The 7,299-nt window shown below is 35.7% G+C and overlaps 1 pseudogene; it reads left to right on the top strand.

Annotated features, from left to right (window-relative positions):
• The first annotated feature begins 1,133 nt into the window (after window positions 1–1,133).
• LOC125917614 (uncharacterized) lies at window positions 1,134–1,255 on the top strand (annotated as a pseudogene).
• Window positions 1,256–7,299: the final 6,044 nt, after the last annotated feature.

A 7,299-nucleotide genomic window follows, 5' to 3' on the forward strand; every position in this document is an offset into this window, starting at 1 on the left:
GGTATTCGAGGGCTATCAAACGCAGGGGTGGAGTTGACACTGATATTTGGAGATCTGAAGCATTATCATAGGATGGTTTCCTGTTTTGTTTTGTTTTGTTTTTTTTAGGCTTTAATTTAACAACAGGCACAGCACACATTTAACATATATAACTAACAAATATTTCTTCTTAGAATCTAGATTTCTTTGATGTTATATAATGTGTCATATGTCAAAACAGGGTTTTAATTGGGTTTAGATTTCCTGGAGGAGACCAACGTGGTGCCTAAGAGAAGGTAACACTTCATATAAGGGAATAGCTGACTCAATAACAAGGGTGGTTTTGGTGGTAGATTTGTATAAAATTTCAAGATAACTAATTCTTTAAAAAAGAGAAATAAATACATGGAAGAACATTCCAGGGTTCTGCATGGGAATACTAAATGCCTTAAAAATGTCAACGCCAGCATTGGAACTGCAGAACACCAAAAAAGACAGAAAAAAAAAAAATTAAAAGCAGCCAGACAGAAAAAACAGATTACCCACCCTTAACTACTGATTTCTAAACAGTAACAGAGGAAACTAGATGAGTGTGGAAGGATACCTCCAAAGTTTTTACAGAAAACTCTTTTGAGATAAATTGAGAATTTTCAGATAAACTGAGAATCTTTATCACCACTAGACTTTCTCACTAAAGCAATGTCGAAAGAATGTATTTCAGAAAGAACAATGAGTACAGAAGAAAGATCTGAGATTGAAAAAAGAATGGAGAAGATTAAAACTATAAAACATGTACAGCATTTAACTCAAAACAAAAGAAGTCTATATAACTGGAGAAAAGTCTCATGTGCACGAATTGAAAGATTCACTAGTATCAAGGTGTAATTCTCTCTAAATTGACCTAATGATTTAATGTAATCTCAACCCAAATCCCAAAGACCCTTTTTATGTAGAAATCAAGTTTCCATAAAACTTAAAATTTTATGGAAAATCAAAAGATCCAAATGGTCAACACATTTTTTTAAAAGAAAACAAAATTAGAAGACTCAAATTATCTAATTTCAAGATTTCACATAAAGCTAGAGTATGGTATCTGTGTCAGGAAAGACATGAATTTGATGGAATGGAAGACAGAATCCAAAAATAGGCCCACAGGCTTTGCACAGTGGCAGTATGGTAGCCAATGAGGTTTATCCGAGGCACGATTATTGCTAATTGAAAACAAAAATAGACCCACAAATAAAAGTCAGCTGATTTTTGAAAAGGTGTCAATTCAGTGGACAAAGCAAAGTCTTTTCTGCAAAATGTGCTATAATGATATACCAAAAAAAAAAAAAAAAAAGAAAGAAAAGAAAGAAAAGAAAAAGAAAAAAACTACTGTGCTTCACACCATATACAAAAATTAACTTAGAATTGAGCATAGACTTAAATATAAGAGCTAAACCTAAAAAAATCTCTAGAAGTGTCGAAGAAAAATATTTATGTTCTTGGAAGTGACCAGTGGTTCTTAACCAGGGGTGATTTTGGCCCCAGGGGACACCTGGCAGTGTCTGGATACATTTTTGGTAAATACAACTTTGGATGGGGAATTGCTACTAGGATCTAATGAGTAGAAACCAGGAATGTTGGCAAACACTGTACAATACACAAGGGATCCCTCACATACAATAGAATTATCCATCACCAAATGCTAATAGTGCTAAGGTTGAGAAATCTGGGTTAGGCAAAAGTTTCTCAAGACAGACCAAAAATATGAACCACAAGAGGAAAAAATTGATCAATTGGCCTTCACCAAAGCCTTTTCCTTTGTGTAAAACACTGTTAAGAAATGACAAAACAAGCCACAGACTAGAAGGTAATATTTGTAAAACACATATATGATAAAGCACTTGTATCCACAATATAAAAAGAACTCTCAAAACACAATAGTAAAAAACCAATTTTAAAATGGCCAAAGGATTTGAACACTTTCCTAAAGAAAATATACAGGTGGCACGTGAAAAGATGCCCAACATCATTACTCTATAAGGAAATGCAAATGGAAACCACAATGGGACATTAGCACATATCCAGTAGATTACCAACTGCTGGTGAAACTCTGAAGGAACTGGAACTCTGAAGGAACTGTCAACTGGAATGCAGTTAGAGACACTTTGGAAAACAGTTTGGCAATATCACAGAAAGTTCAACATACACTTATTATATGACCCATTCATCCCATTCTTTTGTACTTATGCAAGGGAAAGGGAATACGTCCACACAAAGATCCATCCAAGAATGCCCACAACAGCTTCATTCATAATGGCAATAAACCAGAAACAACTGAAATGTTCACCAACTGATGAATGGAGAAACAAATTATGGTACAAACCACACAATGGAAAACCACTCAGAAGTAAACATGAAATAACTACTGAGAGATGAAACAACATGAATGTAAGTACAAAAAGACACAAAAAGCAATATACCAGATGAGTTCATTTATACGACATCCTATAAAAGGTAAAACTACAGATACAAAAAACAGATCAATGACGTCTACAGGCTGGGGGTAAAAGTAGGAAATGACCTCAAAGGGGCATGAGGGAACTTTTTTGGGTGATGGAATAATCCTCTACCATGATTGTGGTGATGGTTATAAAAATGTACATTTTATCAAAATTCATGGAACTGTACATTTTAAAAGGGTTAGTTACATTGTATGTAAATTTTACTTCAATAGGCCTGACCAAAAAGAAAAAAGGAAGGAAGGAAGGGAGGGAGGGAGGGAGGAAGGAAGGAAGACACCCTTACAATTGGCTTCATTCAAAAGCATCACACATAGTAAAGTTATAGACTAACATTTAGTGATTGAAGGGAGTTTGGAAGTCTATGAAAACACTACGCTCATAAATATTTTATAGTCTAGGCACCAGAGGGGAGAAATTTGCTCCATCTGCATGGTAATTACAGAAGTAAAATTAAAACACTAGTGAGGTTTCTCAAATGCCACCTGATTGGTGTAACATTTTTTGAAGGCAGTTATCCAGTATCTATTAGAATTAAAATGTGTAGGGGTGCCCAGGTGGCTCAGTCATTTGAGAGACCTACTTTTGATTTTGGCTCAGGTCATCATCCCGGGGTCATTGGATCCAGCCCTGCTTTGGGATCCATGCTGAGCACGGAGCCTGCTTAAGATTCTCTCTCCCCTCTGCCCCTCTCCCCTGCTCACACTCTCTCTGTTAAAAAAAATAATATCAAATCAAATCAAATCAAATCAAATCAAATCAAATGAATTAAAATGTGCAGACTTTTGACTCAGCATGTCTACTTCTGTTACATATTTAACCAAAATATGTGCATACACAAAAATTTAAGAACATGTATATTTGCTGTGTCATTAAATATGACAGTGAAAAATTATTTTCAAAGTAAGGGATTCATTCAATACATTGCATGAAATTAATTCTGAGGAATATTATGCACCTGTGAAAAAAGAATAGGGTAGATCATATACTATTAACATGGTGATAATATGGGAGAGGCAGTGGTGTAGTGGTACAGCCTGTGGACTCTGGAGCTAGGCTGTCTGGGTTTATACTCCAGCTCTGTTATTTCCTAGCTTTGTGATCCTGGGCAAGTTACTTACTTTCTGTGTCTCAGTCTCATCATCTGCAAAGTGAAGATTATAACTGTTCTACTTTATAGGGTTAAATTAGTTAATATATTTAAAATACTTAGGGGTGCCTGGGTGACTAAGTTGGTTGAGTGTCTGATCCTTGATTTTGGCTCAGGTCACAATCTCACGATTGTGAGACTGAGTCCCATATGGGGGTCTGCATCGAGTGTAGAACCTGCTTAAGATTCTCTCTCCTTCTCTTTGGGGCACATGGGTGGCTCAGTCAGGTAGGTGTTTAACTTTGGCTCAGATCATGATCTTGTGGTTCATGGGTTCAAGCCCCATGTTGGGCTCTGTGCTGACAGCTCAGAGCCTGGACCCTGCTTCAGATTCTGTGTCTCCCTGTCTCTCTGCCCCTCCCCCCTGGCACTCTGTTTCTCTCTCTCTCTCTCTCTCTCTCTCTCTCTCTCTCTCTCTCAAAAATAAATAATAAAAAATATACAAAAATAAATGATTCTCTCTCTCCCTCTCGCCCCCTGACCCTCTCTCCAGCTCACTTTCTCTCTCTCTCTCTCTCTCAAAAAAAAAAAAAAAAATACTTAGAGCAATGTCAAGAATATAGTGTACACAACAAATACAAAATTTTATTATATTGTTATAATAATGATAATTATTTTGTTGTTATAATGTTGTTATACATTGCTATAATATTGTTATACTACTACTAATTATTATTATTACTATTATGGAGAAAGTTTCAAAATCTCTATTAGAGTAAGCTCCATGATTCAGGGACTGTATTTGTTTTACTCATCAGTGTAACCCCAGGGCCGAGCATAGTATCTGACACATAGTAAACCCTCAATAAAAATATTGAGTTATTGAATGATTGATGATAGATGTATAGAGCAAGCTGTAGAGCACCATGTATAAGAAGATTTTTAAAAGGCAATTTACTAATGTAGCGTAGTGTGTCAACCAAACTTCAATTAAAAAGATAAAAGACAACTTAATGGTGAAATGTTTAGGGACAATGTATACTGATCTTTGCAACCTATTTTGAAATACATAAAAAAAATGGATAGTTGAATAGGAATTGGCATAGATATTGGCACATATTTGAATAGATTTGTGGGAAAAAGAGTGAAGGCAACACGTCAAGAGTAGAATCTAGGTGGTAGGTACTTGAGTGTTTACTGTCGAATTCGTTTAGCTTTTCTGTTGAATGAAAAAAAGGCTCTGTGAGTGTGTGTGTGTGTGTGTGTGTGTGTGTGTGTGTGTGTGTTTATATTCAGTAGGGAAGAGATCTTTAGGGTTTCTGAGCAGAAATGCTTGTGACATTCCAAGTGGAACAAAGTGTTTTATCTTGTGGGACCCTCCTAGGCATTCCACAGTTGTTAACATCTGAGCACTTTGTCCCCCACGGGCCACAGAGCTTCCTATCACTATGACAACCACAAATGTCCTCACATATTTCCAAATGCCTAAGTGTTGACAACCAGAATCCATAGCAAACTGGTAACAAATGATTACTTCTTTGCGATTCATTTAAGGGGAGGGGTGGAGTGAGAGGGACCAGGTAGGAAATATTATTTACACTGAATTTTAATAAAACTTGCTGAAACTTAAAAAAAAATTAAATCTGCAAAAAATAATAATCTGGAAGAATATGCATCACTATGTTAACAATGGTTACCCCTTGGGAGTGGCAGCAGGACCTTCAAGGGAACAAAGTCTTTAACTTTTTACTCTATACACTTCTATTGTTTTTATTTTTGTAAGCATGAATTATTTTGGAACAATAAAAAGTAAAGGTCAATTTGCAAAAGAAAAAAGCAAGGTGAAACGTTTATAGAGAAACAAAAACAACAGGAAGAACTATAAGAGATTTTGTCTTCTTTGGCCTACTCTATACTAAGAATACAACACTTTTCATGATAAGAAAACTGAACTGTAAAACAAAAACAATTTACAATTCATAGAAAAGCAAAGCAAACACGTTTGATTCTTAGCCATAATTTTTTAGCAATTTATCTGCACAGATAGTAATCCATTGGTAATTTTTCACCAGAAATAGAATAGCTTTACCAACAGGTTCCGTTCTTATCATACTCTTGCTACTATGATCATTGAAGCCTTACTGATGTGCTTCCTGGAATGGGGCCATTTTGGAAATTATCATTGAGGATGATGCCACTTAGTGGTGAAACACGCTGACTCTTTGTTTTCAAAATCTGTAATTTGGACAAGTGATTTAGACTAATTTTAGGACCATGTCTGAATCATTCATTCATTCGTTTTACAAACCTTTGCTGAGTCTCTAAACTAACAGAACAGAACCTAATAGAATAGAACCTCATAGAGCCCAGAGAGAATTTGAAGAAGTATCAGAAACAGACCCTGCCCTAAAAAAATGCTTATAGTCTTGTTCAAGACACAAATACATACTTGAGAATTTCAATGAAATCACGATGCAATGTTGAGTACCATAAAACCATGCAACCTCACACTTATAGAAGATCTTAACAGTAGTCTGGTTCAAACCAGTGAGGTGATTAATGCCAAATAAGGGATACAGAATTTGTGAGCAGAAGAGATTGACTGAGCATTGTAGTGTTTTCTGAGGTTCCAGCCTGGGAGACGGAGAGGGTAATGGCATCCCTAACGGGCACAGAATTTAAAACAGGGAGATGATTTAGGCACTAAGATGATGTCATCTGTTTTAGACTCTGAATATGAAGGAACAACAAGACATTATGTTGCCTATTCTCCATTTGCTCCTGGAGTCATTTCCCATACCCTTTGCTGACCCCATCGATGGCTTTACCAAGCTTCTCCTAATCTCTGGCTTCAAACCAAGGGGAGGCACTAGTATAAGATCAAAGGATGGAAATAGATAAAGTTTGGGGTGTTTCTTTCCTGTTCCCTCACTGCTTGGCTGCATCCCTTCTCACAGTGGCCGCATTTCCAATTTACTACTGCACCTCCTATCAGGCAGCTCCCCTTCAACAGCTCCAGCCCTCACAGGTTCTGATAACTCCATTTCCTTAAAGACATTATTAAATATCTCATTTCCTTTTAGACATTTCCTTAAAGATATTATAACTTGCCATGGAATAAAATGTAGAAGGAGAAGAGCAGAGGACATAGGTCTAGTCCATGCAGACTGAACCAGTTAGAGCAAGAGGAAGACTATTAACCAAAAAAACCAATTATCATAGAAGAATCAAAAAAGTATTTGTCCTTGGGAATGCAAGGTGGTGCAGCCACTCTGGAAAACAGTATGGAGTTTCCTCAAAAAACTAAAAATAGAACTACCCTACGACCCAGCAATTGCACTACTAGGTATTTATCCAAGGGATACATGTGTGCTGTTTTGAAGGGACACATGCACCCCAATGTTTATAGCAGCACTATCAACAATAGCCAAAGTATGGAAAGAGCCCAAATGTCCATCGATGGATGAATGGATAAAGAAGATGTGGTATATATACTATATATATATATAGTATATATATATAGTATATATATATACATATATATATAGTATGTATATGTATATATGTGTATATATATGTATATATATATAGTATATATATATATACACACATATATAGTATATATATATACACACATATATATATAGTATATATATATATATATACACACATATATATATAGTATATATATATATATATACTATATATATATATATATGTGTG

The sequence above is a fragment of the Panthera uncia genome, unplaced genomic scaffold (assembly GCF_023721935.1).
Source record: "Panthera uncia isolate 11264 unplaced genomic scaffold, Puncia_PCG_1.0 HiC_scaffold_209, whole genome shotgun sequence".
Taxonomy (NCBI): Eukaryota; Metazoa; Chordata; class Mammalia; order Carnivora; family Felidae; genus Panthera; species Panthera uncia.